This window comes from Oryzias latipes, chromosome 12 (assembly GCF_002234675.1).
Source record: "Oryzias latipes chromosome 12, ASM223467v1".
Lineage (NCBI taxonomy): Eukaryota > Metazoa > Chordata > Actinopteri > Beloniformes > Adrianichthyidae > Oryzias > Oryzias latipes.
In genome coordinates, this window is record NC_019870.2 from 28,487,440 (window position 1) to 28,500,780 (window position 13,341).

At 40.6% G+C, this 13,341-nt stretch overlaps 1 long non-coding RNA gene across 1 annotated transcript; it reads left to right on the top strand.

Moving 5' to 3' along the window:
• The first annotated feature begins 2,614 nt into the window (after positions 1 to 2,614).
• On the top strand, positions 2,615 to 12,940 carry LOC110016125. The gene is made up of 2 exons (XR_002291412.2): positions 2,615 to 2,710; positions 11,395 to 12,940. It is a non-coding gene; the product is annotated as an uncharacterized LOC110016125 (long non-coding RNA).
• The last annotated feature ends 401 nt before the right edge of the window (positions 12,941 to 13,341 follow it).

A 13,341-nucleotide genomic window follows, 5' to 3' on the forward strand; every position in this document is an offset into this window, starting at 1 on the left:
TGCAGAATGCTTACTGCTGCATCAGTAATTAACCTTTCAACTGTGAGTCTTGTTTAAATATACAGTCCAGCACTAAAGCTGCACACTTTGCTCATAAAGCAGACTGGGTAATGGGCTTTTTGGCATGAGAGTGGTCACTAAGTAGGGTGGGTTTGAGCATCAGAGGAACAGACTGGGCAGAAGTTTATGCTATGGCAAACTCATATGAGAGGCTTTTCTTCATAATATGTGACAACATATGCCAACATAAAAAGGACAAAATAACTCTATTCCCCAAAATAGGAACGTTTTTGGTTTAGTTCAATTTTACCACCTAGAGCTAAATTTTACAACCTTAGCGAGAAATATTTATCCAAAAAAAGTTGGCCCATAGAGAGACATTCTTAAGGTCAACATGAACAGTGTTTGTCCTGCCTGTTGAGATTTAAAGATTTAGTCGAACAGCAAACTTTTTAGGCATGCCTAAAGGTAAAAATAGAGAAGTGCTGTGCAGAGAGTTTATAAAAGTTACTTTTTTTAATAACAGAAGAGGAAAATCCCAGCTGGAAATATGATTTTAGGTTCCATGTTGCTCGCTCTGCTTTTAAGTAATCAGGTTTTTCTTTTGTCAGGGTAAAATTTTGGAATTCTCTGAAAAGTTTTACTAGTAAACTTATATTTAACACAATTTTTGTCAAAAACAAACTTGAGAAATATGAGTGTTCGTGAAGGGTGCGATGCAATATGGGAGCAGAAATAAAACTGACGTTTTTGTTCTTTTCACTGCTGCTTTTCTGTGATGATGTGTGGACTTCTGTGTATTTATTAAAAAGCAGCTTCATAGATTGTCAGATGAACGAACCACACAAAAGTCATGGTTCTCTTCTTTTGGTCTTTTTTTAGGCAAAAACGTATGAAACATGCATCAATTGGGAACAGTACGACAGCATGGCAGGGAAGAAACCTTCAGTGCAGCACCTTGGAAGCCGCACAACAAAAAAGGAGGGCTGCTTCTTGAAAAAGTCCTCCTTTATAGGCTCCACCCCTTCACCAAACCAACCCAGTTACTAATCAACATATCCTAAGAAACAATCACATTCAAATGCATTTAACTTGGAAAAAAAAATGTCTCCCAATTAACATTTTCTAAACAAAAGCTAAACAGTACCTAAAAAATAAAACAATTTTACAGTTCCCTGACCCTGTAGTGTGTGTGTGTGTGTTTGCGTTAGTTTTTTCTTTACCATCTTGACTGTCCTTATCAGTGGTGTCCTGGACTCATCTGAGCGATGGATGATGGAGGAGATCCTTCCGCCGGGAGCTTTATTATAGACATAATAAAATCATTTCTTGTTGCCTGAAAGTTCCCTTTGCACTAAAACCTAGAAGCATAACTTTATTTCTTGCATTTAAGTGTATTTGTTACTTTTTGTCTAACAAGCAGACCAAATAAAGGTAGAAAGACTGTGGGTGGGCACATGTCCATGTAGAAATTGGGGATTACCTTTTGACGGCTCACTAATTCTGCAAGGACATTTTAGGTGGGAGCACAGTCAACTTGATTGCTTAGCAAGCGGGCAGTGGCGATGAAAATCCGTCAGAATCCGACATACATTTGGGTGGAGTGTTTGTACTTAATTAGCTTTAGCACCTTTTTGAAAAACAATTTCAGAACTTGTGAGTTTCTGGCTGCTGTCCTGTCCGTTCCAGTCCACAAACTAGCTCTGACTTCTCATCCACAAAGCACACAAATGGCTCATTTTTAATCACTGACTTTTGAGATGGCCTGAGACGAGTACAATGCTCTGGTAGTCCGTAGTATGTTGTGACTGTTGTATTTGTTTTCCCCTTTTAAATGCTTGTGCAGCACTTCACAGTCACATGTTTATCATGAGATTTGAATTGACTCTAGCCACTTTTCTGCCTCTTGTGGTGTGGATTGATGAGACCATGGAGTCTGTGTCAGCATATTTACCCTTCAGACAAGACCTCTTCTTCTTTGACTCCATTTTTTTTTCTTCCTCTTTGTCTTCCTGTCTTTTCCTCTTCAGTCCTCTCACTGGGGTGTTGTCCTGGGTGCTGGTAAACAGCTGTGAAGGATCAGATTCTGAAGCTAAAGTGGTTCAGAGAATCTCACTTTTTTTCTTCGGTTCATCCAATTTCCAAGCCTGTTTAATCCCTTCCGGGGTTATGGGGAAGCTGAAGCCTACCCCAACACCTGTAGGATGAAGGTGGGGTACATCCTGGATGGTTTGCTTGTCCAACAAAGGAGCTCACTGAGACATACAATCACACACACTCATAGGTACAGTTTAAAGTCATCAATTATGTGTGTGTGTGTTTTTGCTGTGGGAATAAGCTGGTTCCTGGATAAACCCAAACATGAATTGGAAGATCATGGAAGAGTGGAAACAGTGCGTGTTGGTGAAATAAACCTTATTTAAACCTCAACTACGATGGAGTCATGAATCTGCCCCCCGTCTGGCCATCAGCGGGAACTATCTCCAGAGTACTAACACTTCCTGGTTCTCCACACTGCACTTCCCATCAGCCCCTGCTGTCACTCCCAGGAGCTCCACAGCTGTTTCCATTAAGTAATCCTTCCCTGCAGTCTTTTGACAGAGGAAGTCTTGTTTGCGACTCTGGCCTACAATTCAGAGAATTCTTCCACCATCTGCCTGATCCTCGTCTCTCGAATGTCTCTGAAAAACGTCTGCAAATGAGATTTGAGGTAATAATTTTGCTAAATGGAAACACGACAATTTTGAATTCGCATTTATCAAAACTGTTTTCTTGCACTTGGAGGAGGAGGTTTTTGAGGACTCCCAAAATTCACATATTTTGCAAAGCTGCAATGGAAATACTTTTTTTCAAATTAAATGAGTCTCGTAACCACAGCTAGCCAGTTTGGAGATGGCACTGCCAATGAGCTTCTTGGTAGGAAGGGGCGGCGCCACCAGAGGTCCCACAGCGTCACACAGATCATCCAAAGTTGAGCGTGTCATGTGGAATTGTTGGATCCACAGCTCCTCTGGAAAATCACCAACCACCATTTCCCAAAACAGCTTCAACCGTAGCCCCACCTACATGTAAGGAGCTCGCCGCTCCACGGCCTGAAGAAAATGCTGATGTCTTCTTTTATAGATGATGATGAGCGCTAGTGCTGTGGCAGAAATGTCAATGGATCTGCTGTCAATCAAAGTTTTGATGACATCCGTTGCCATGTTTCTGAATGACTTATCGCGTTTGTTGTTTAGTGTTTATTCGCATGATTAGGATTTAATGGAAACAGTGTGATCGTAAAATTGTGTTTTTTCGACTTTTCTAGAATGTTGATAAAGTTTGGAAACACAGCTACTACATCTATTCTGTAGTCAAGCTTCTCTTAAAAACAAATTAACAGCAGAAATCAAATGTTTTGTCTAGATACGTAATCCAAAAGAAAACCCAAGAAATCCAGAGTTCATGTCAGAACACATCAACACAACGGTGTACAGCAGACTGGGAAGGCTGCAGATCATAAAAGACTCCAAAAAGATAAAACTAGCAATTCTTTTGAAAGTGAGGCTGACTGATGCAAATGGAAAAGCTGGAAGCAGGATACAGAGGCAGTATGAGTATGTTAGGGAATGTTAGAGTATGTTAATTCCATGCGACAATCCATGTGCGTCTTCCAGTCATAATGCAGATTTAACCTCAAAAAAAGATGTACAAACTGAGGTAGGGGGACTAAACTCTGGCAATGAAGGACAAATGCAAATGGTGAAGGTTCTTTGGTTTTATTTGGTTTTTGCTCATGTTCTGAGTTGCCGTCAGTCTCACTGCTTCCAGGTTCATCATGATCCACAGCTTTCGTCATTTTAGTTAATTGCCCTCAGCGTATTTAAGTGTCTGGTTTTCCGTTCTTCCTTGTCAGGTCATCTGCTCTGTTGGGTCACCGTTTTGTTGCTTTCAGTTTGCTTACTAAATGTTTTTTTTCTGTCACCAAGCCTGTCTCCTGCATTCTGGGTCCTCCACCACCAGCTCCTGACACAAATGTCCAAACTAAAAGGTCGTAATTTGATTTGATAAAGGAAGAATCCTTCCGTAATTCTTTTTTATTTAAACGTGGAACACAACGTGCATTGAAGCAATAATCTCCCAGCAGTAGGTGAACCTGATAACGGCTGACAGTGGAGCGGTGTTCTCGTGCAGTGTGGATGTGATTTGTCAGTAGTCTTGCAGTGCAGCTACATGCACGCAGTAACACCTGTGATGGTGAAACCTTGGCAGGGATTGCTGGGCCTGTTTGTTTAATTGCCAATTTGAGGCTTTACTCAGCCATCTCTGCTAACAGACTTTGTTGCGATGCCAAAGGTTCAGCACGTCTTAAATCACTCAGACAGTCCAACTGTGACAGTGTGTTCTGTGATGTTTAATTAGGAATAATAGTTTCTAATATTCCTCCACTCAGAACCTGTCTCCTGTTCAGTCGGGGGAGTTGGGTTTAGTGTAAGGGGGGGGGGGGGGGGATACCGAAAGAAATAACGCACACGTAATGTCAGGTTGTTGCCTCCCTGGGGTTTTTAATTTTTAAATAAGATAAAAGAACGTTAGAGCCAAGGAATTTCTGACTAATGAATCATTTAAAGCTATCTCTGAGGGAATCACTAATTAAAACAAGGCTCTCAGTCCTAATATTTAAACTCACAAATTATGTCTAAAGAGAAAATATTTTAGGAGGACTCCTGGGGGCATTTGGATTTTAAATTTACATTTAGTTCTGGATTTAAGCCTCAGTGTCAAACCTGAGGGAGAAAAACCATTTAACAGGCCAGTCCACACCCAGCGAGCGTGGACGCTTCAATAAAATTTGGTTTTAGTTCATTTCAAACATAATAAAACAAAAGTGAAAGGCCTACAGCTACGTTCACATCAAACGTGATTCATGTTTTAATTTCAGTCACTGCACAGACGGGATCCGAGGTTCTGTGGCGGGTTTGGGGTGTCAGGTGTGGCGGTCTGGCACCATTGAGTTTTGGGTGTCGCTCGCCATGTTTCCAGAGTTCAAATATCTGATTTTTGTCAAAGAATTTGTGTCGCCTCAACCAGTCAGGGACTCAGCTGTGGCCTGTGATGTGTTGATAATGTCATCAGTTGGTGGAGTCCAAAACCAACATGGAGGAGTGACTTTAGTTTGTTTGAAAGATTTTTCAACCCTGAAGAGGTCATCCGTCAATGAAAACGCTTTGAGGTTGATAAGTCAAGTAAACCAATTCAACAAAAATCTTTGATCCACATTTACGACCAAAATCAGAGTTTACTGAGCTGCTGAGTCTGGAAACTCTCCTTGCTGTACAGGATGGTAACATGGATCAACCGGAGCTCCTCACTTTTCATCATTAGTTGAAGCAAACCAGCTTTTTTTGTTTTTTTGGCGTTGTGGCCAAACCCATTGAGAGTCATGGTTATGATAAATTCCTCAAGATCTCAGTAGTAAAGCATTTCTCAACATTTTTTTTAAATATTATCTTTCAGAAAAATTCCAATCTCTCTACTAGCTATTCATTAACAACTGAATTAATGATTGTTGAAGATTTACTTTTGTGGTTTTTCTTGGTAGTGTTATTGAGGTCATCTTGTAATTCCTTTTGAATCTGTCAGATTATTTATGGACGTTTCCTCTGTAGTTAGTGTCTCCCTGTTTATTCAGATTAACCTCTGCGTTTTAAGGTTACTGTAATCAACCCTTGTGCTATCTTAGATGACCCCCCCCTTCCATTGACGTGTTCTCCCTACCATGACAAAGGTGGATAAAGGTGGAAAGATTTCATGTAATCCATGGACACCAGTGAAGATCACAAATCATTGAAGAAAAAAGGTTCAGAGCACTGTCTAGTGCAGAGGTGGGCACTGAGGGCCGCATTCCTGCATGTTTTCCAGCATACCCTGCTCTGGCATGTTCTAATTGGCTGGACACACCTGAACCAGGTAATCAGCCATGAGTAGGGCAAGACTATCTGGAAATCATGCAGACACACCGGCCCTCGAGGCCTGGAATTGTTCACCCCTGGTCTAGTGGGTCTAGATGACCCAACTCCCAACGGTAAAGTGCCTAGGATAGCACAAGGGTTACAAGGGCAGCTGTGGTGCAGAGGTAGAGCGGTTAACCTCTGCACCTTCCTATGTGAGAAAGTGTGTAGGGGCAAGACACTGAACCCCGCATTGCCTGTGGTGGTAACAGGTTGGTGTTTGGCGGTAGTGCCATCATCGGTCCGTCAGGGGTAGGGGTGCAGGGGTAAATGGGACTGACTGTGAAGCCCTTTGGGCCTTCAAGGATGGTAGAAAGGCATATGAGTATACAGTATTTTACCCTTTTTTCACAATAGCAATAACATTATTATTGTTTCTGAAAAACACAGTACTGCAAAAAAAGGTTTAGTAAACACATCACAACTATTGAGAAAAACAGGCTGAAAATCAAATTTCATGGAAACATTTAAGGGTAGGAGTGGTAAAGATGTGTGAAATGTTACCATTTCTACTTCCATGCTGTTCCAGTTAAAACTCCTTAAGCTCTTTTTTTTATTAATAGACAAGAACAAATGTTTGCCAGTGTTGTGCAGGAGGTGGCAGCGGGCTTGTCTGTGCTTGTGGGGGGAACTAAAAACAGCATTTGTTGATAACAGCAGCAGAGCTGGATCACATTAAAATGCTCTGATTCCAGGATTCTCTTATTGGGTCACTGAGGGCTTTTGTTCAGCGAATGGGAGCGAGCGTTCACATATTTGCAAAAAAACAAACTAACCAAATAACACATGCTCACAGCAACGGTCTGCTGTCTGAAAAACAACCGTGAAATAATATCCGAGATGTTTTGTGCTGAGATGTTCGTTTAGGAAAAGTAGGTCACGCACACACACACACACACACACACACACACACACACACACACACACACACACACACACACACACACACACACACACACACACACACACACACACACACACACACACTGATTAACCTGACATGTTTTAAACAGACAATCAACTTCATTCTTCACAGTAATGTGTAAGAACTAAAACAAAAGACAGGTGCTACATGTCCAATTAAACCCCGAAAAAACAAGGTCAGGATAAGAGATTATGGGATGGGCAGGTTGAACTGCTGGTGTAGGACCTAAAATGCAGAAGACCAGGCATGGTGGCACAAACTAAAACATTTAATTAATAAAGTCAAACATGACAAAACCATGGGAGAAACAAAAAGGGCTGACAAAGCAGCGCGGATGATCTGACAAGGTCAAACTGAAAACCAGACACTTAAATGGAATGAGGGTAATTGGCAGAAATGAAAACAGCTGATAGGGGAACACAACTTAAAACATGACCAAAACCAAGAACACAACGGAAAAAGCCAAACTAAAGCAAAGAAAGCTCACAGTACCCCCTCCCCAAAAGGGCAGATCCCAGATGCCCAAACACCTAAAAAGGGGACCTGGAGAAACAAAACAAAAACAGTTGGGGCTCTTGCAGGCAGATGTATGTGAGGGGTAAATGAGAACCCCTCCGAGGAACGAGCATGAAGAGGAGCAGCACAGACGACTCTCCCCAGGGACAGGAAACATGACGGGGAGCAGCCCCGGTGACCCTTTTCCAGAACAGGAAACACAGCCAAAGGGGACCAATGGCGACCCCCTCGGGTACAGCGAACATGAAGTGTGGCCCCAGCAACCCTCCTCAGGAACAGACACGAAGAGGAGCGGCCCCAGCAAACTTAAAAGCCAATTGAAAAACCAAACTAAAGCACAGAGTCCTCACAATAATTCATTTAAATATAAATCAAGAAGGTCAGATTATTATCAGGTATATAACAATGTTTTTTAGTGCAGTGAATATTTTAAAAAGCTCTTTAATTTCTGTCAGAGTTGCTCCTCTTCACTCCTGCTAAAAAGATGAACGATGAACGCGAAAGTTCTACTTTTTTAATCACTTTTTTTTCTTTACAAAAACTAGTTACCTGTATAACAGTTTTTGCCTTATCTGAATTTAAATGGAGTGATCTTGATATTTCTAACACAAACTTGTTTTGCATGTGTGTGAAGGAAACCTCTAAGCGAAGCAGCATTCAGTGCTTGGCCGTTCTTCAGCCATCAATAACAATCTGTATCTTTGAAAAAATGTGAAATAATCAGGAAAAGATAGTTGGCCAGGAAATATTTTGCAGTCAACCCTGACTGACTCAATTACAATGGGAGAGTACGTAATAATTATGTCAAAGTTTGCTGGAGCTTTTTAAAAAACTACAGGTAATAATGCTTTCTGATGATAATAAACAAGTACTATACATGTGTTACTTGACACTTAATCTTTACTTAATAAATGATCTGCACTTGGACTGACAAATATTAATACCTTTAAAATGATGGTAAGAACCAGATTATGGAAACTATGTAAAGAAATCCTAGTAGGGGTTAGATGATATAAATTGGCTTCTTCCCAATCCGTTTAAAGGAATGAATCAAACTCTATTTGAAAATCATTACATCTACAAGACATTCAATTTAATGATTTAACGATTGACACACTGAATCCATTAAATTAATGGATTCAGTGTGTCATTTGTGTATTGTCATGTCTATTTATGATTGACAGTCAAAGTTGACATCATTTACTTTGAGTTTATTTATTTTCTCATTTCTAATCAACTGATAAATGCATGTGTAAAAACAATTTGACGTATCTATGTATTTTTTATTTTAGTGTCTTTTTCCCTTTTTTATTACTAAATTGCTCAAAAACAGACCATATTAATCAATCAAATTACATTTTTGTTGTCATATAGAAATATTTTCTGTCATGGCTGCACTGTGGTGTAGTGGTTCGCACTCCTGCCTCACAGTGAGAAGGCTGTGGTTCAAATCCTGGCTGGGTGTGGAGTTTGCATGTTCTTGTGAATGCCAGAGATTTGCATCAGTTTTGTATCTGACACAAAACCAGATCAGTTATCCCTTCATCTTCAGCGGATGAAGGGTTTCTGGAGCCAACCCAGATACTGTTGAGTAAAGGTGTGTGCGTTGGTGAATGGGACTGATGATTGTATGTCAATATGGACATACGTGGGTTTTTATTACCTGCTGTACTGTTGGATCCTAGGGAGCAGATGATCCGGAAAAATGGATTCATGTTTCATTTCTGATAAAGTCCCATTGAATGGTCTTAACTGAAACTGTGCTTGAGTGACGACGATCAGGTGTGACAGGTTGGAACACTCATAAGTGTGAACTCTTTGGAAACTCAAATAAAAAAAGGTTTTTCATTTAGTTCTTCTTTTTTAACTTTACAAGGATGTTGTTCTACCAAAGTTGAGTTTTGCCACAGATATTGTGTAGTCAGACCTCCAAAACACACAAAGTAGATGCAAAAGCAAAAAGCATTAAACTGAAAACAGGGACACCTTCAGAAAGCTGCACAGCAATAGAAAGTAGCTGCTGTTTCCAATTAATTAATGGTGTTTTTGGTGATTTTTTTCTTTTTTTTTAGTTACCGAAGCCTAATATAAGGTTCACAAACCATCTGTTTTTCATTCCTTGCCCAAAGGTCCCATCCTGGGACTGGCACAATGCCCAAACGCATCCATCCATCCATTCATCCATCCATCCATACACATCCTTATATTCCCATCTTCTCTGTGCCTGATTGCGTCCTTTTTTCATTCCCGGTCCCTTGTCTTCTTCTCTCGTCCCATCTTTCATTTCACACACCTCTCCTACATCTGCCTTTACCTCCCTTCTCTGTTTCTCTTCCATCACCCATCCATGCTCTTTCCTAACTCCCTCTCCATTTTCCCCCTAACATCTCTTCTTTTCGTCATTTTCATTCATCTTCATCTTTGTTTGCTCATCCTCTTCTTTTCCTCTAACGTTTTCCAGTCTTGTCTTCCCTTCTTTCCTCCTCAGATTTACACAATGAACCCTTTGTCTTTTTCTTCACCCTTGCTCCCTTTGTCTTTCCTTCCTCTTTTTCATGATTATGTCATTCCTTTTTTTCTTTTTTCAACTCTAAATCATTTGCTTCCCATATTCCTCGTGCAGCATTTGATACCCAACCTTTCTTCCTTCATTCCTGCTCTGGTCCTCTTCACGCTTTCCTCACCTCTCCTCCTCCTCCTCTCCCTCACTGCACTCTGAAGCCTCTCCCAACCTTTATGCATATTCATAAACCTGCAAATATTCCCATCCAACAGTGCTTAATCCCTCCCTGGATGAAGACATGTGTGTTTTTTCCCTTAACCCTTCACACACACACACACACACACACACGCACACACACACATCTCCTCTTCCTCCTCCTCCCAAACATCTAGCAGCTGGCCGACAGATGGGGCCCGCAGCCAAAAAAGCAGCAGCGGCAGCACCACAAAAATAAAAATTTACAAGACGCCAGTGGAATTTATTTAAGGGCAGAGGAGAAAAAAAATGTGTGTGTGTGTGTGTATGTTGGGGGGGGGTTATTTATTTGGGGGGGCGGATTTGGACCTCCTTGAATCTCCTGCTCTTGTGCTTCATACAGCCTCCCTCTATGCTTCACTGCTTTCTCCTTTTGGTAAAAACAGGTCGTAAGCCGTCCGTCTGTCCAGTCGGACACCGACCGTCAAATGACAGAAATGATTCTGTCATGATTCCGTCCCTCCACCCCGTGGCTGAGGCTCAGTGATGCAATCGGAGTGTAGACACACGGGCAAATGGACAGTGACGAAATCAAGTCAAACCGCTCACTTGCGTTTCCAGAATTCTGCAGAAAAAACAAGCGTCTTCAGATTACAGTCAGCTCTTTGTTGCTGCAGGTTTTGATGACCCCTAGTGAGTACATTTGGATGCTGGATCTGCTGCAAACTACGCCTGGTGCATGACCTGTTGGCCCTGCGCATGCACCTGTAGCACTCAGATGTGCAGCTCAAGCACAACAACTAAAAACAGACTTTGATCAACTCAAAGACAGTGTTTGCAAGAGAGTAGCAGCGATATTTGGTTCACAAAATGTAAATTATTTGGCATCAGGTATTAGTAAAACACATTTATCATGCAGCAAATTATCTCTTTACAATTTTTACAAGTTTTTGTTTAATTTTGTACTTTATTAGCCACTTCTACTACTGCTACTTCTGCACTTTATTTCATCTTTTAAATCCAAATCAAATGTTGGTTTTAGCTGTTTTAGCGTTCATTTTTATTTATTTTTTATATTTTTTTAACATCTTACTCATATTTTTTTTATTTTTAGTTATTTACCGAACTCACTTATGACAAAGTAAATATCTTAAAAAAGAGGAAAAATGTCTGATTATTTCGTAGTTGTTTTCATGTCTTTTGTTTTGTGAAGCTTCAGATTAAAAATTCTGGTTGAAAAATGTACTTTTTTCCCCTCTCGGCAGCTTTTGAACCTCCTATAATGGCAACTGGACGTGGACAGACGAGGATAAAAACAAGGACAAAGGGGAGGCAAAGAGCATGGCAAAAAAGAGAGAAGGCAGAAGATGGAGAGGATCAGGGGAGAGAAGGAGAGACAATTGTGTTAATCCAGCGATGGAAGAGAAAACTAAAAATATCAGAGGAGACTGGAAGGAGACCTGTCCCCAGGGGGCACTGTTTGTCCTTGCAGCAGAACTAAAACACAGTGAGGATAACAGGAAAACATCAGTGATAAGCAGTGATTTTGCTCTAACAGTGAGTTTGTTTCCTGTTGTCAGACCGTCAACACTCTGGGTGAAATGTCACGATCTAACTTTCATTTCATCTGACGTTGGCATCGATGACATCACAGGAAAGTCAAATCACATCTTTACGTCAAAACACGAGTGTTGAGAAACACTATTGTTATGCCGGACGATGAGAACTTTTCTTCGGGAGACATGTCCAATACTGAATGAACAAACATGTTTTCTTATTTTTACTGCTCTTTTTGGGTTTTACAAACCTTTCTGGCTCTAATCCAATTTCATATCTGCAAAGGAAAGGAGCCATGTGTGTAAAAAAGTTTTACAGTAGTTTATTTTACCAATGGATAAAACATAACAACAGAACTCTTTTCACTTCAAGACTATTCCGGTTTAGTCAAACTGGTTTAAAGCCACTTATTTTTGTTAACTAGTGCAACATTAACAACAACAACAAAAACCTTCATTCCAGACTAAATACTAAGGGAGCTTAAGCATTAGGTATTGTCATTTTCAGTGCACAGGTTTGAACAAAAACAAAAGTAGGGTGAATAAAACTTCTATTCCAGCATAACGGCACACATTGAACTGATTTTTGTTCCTTCCCAGGTTCAGTTAAGCCCTTAAACCAACACTGCAAACCTTATTGACCCACTCGTCTTCACTTTCACTTATGGGTGTATGCTTTTCTTTTTCAATGACATTCCAGCTCACCAGTAATAAATCCAAAGCCTGCATCCTAAATGATGATGCACCCACTACCGTGCTTCATACGTTGTCACTCTCTGTTCTGCTTCCACTTTCCTGAAGGGAATGTTTTTGAAAGCAGCAGAACTTATGACACACTGTTTTTAACAAGGCCTCTTCTACACTCTTTGAAAGACATTTTTCAAAAACAAAGTCCGAGAAACACTTTGTGGAGTTAATTTTGTTTATACTCTTTTGTTGTTGATTCGGGAAAATTAACACCAAGAAAGTTTTTCTGAGTGAGCAGAGTTTCCAACAACTGCTACCTTATGGAGCTCTAGCCCTGCACACAATGATTTTCTGGTTTAAATCGATAATTACATTTGATTAGGATTGTTGTTTACAAAATTAGCTTATACATTTTTTGTTCCTCTCTCTCTCTTCTCGAGCCGTTGAGTGTCTACATGTGTGTTCGGGTATATCTAGATGGGTGTGTACATGCATGTACCATAATTGTATTCATTTATAACTTCAGGCTTCATACATGGTTTAAATAAATAAAAGCAAAAAGAAAAGTCAGTGTGATTGGTGTTTTAAAAGTTTGGTTCTGAAAGGGTCAGATGAGAATTTTTAAAAATCCCTCTCTCTTTTCCCAGCAATCGGTGTAATTTTCCCTATGTTCATTACATGTGACCACATGACTTCAGTTAGCCAATTAGGTCTTTCCATGAATTGACAAATGTTGGAAGGTTGCAGGGAAGCGCTCAGAGTGCAGCAACCAGTCCGGTGATATACTTGGTGCCAGCTTTGTGTTCACTCACTGGTTCCGAGTACAGATAAGGAGCAACACAAAGGCCTAAACCTGCTAACCAAATCCGAGCCAAAAGGTTTACATTCTTAAGCGAAAGCCTCAGAGACCCACCTGGCCGGTTAGAAGTTCCTGAACAATTCCCCTTCCATCCACAGACGCGTTCTCCT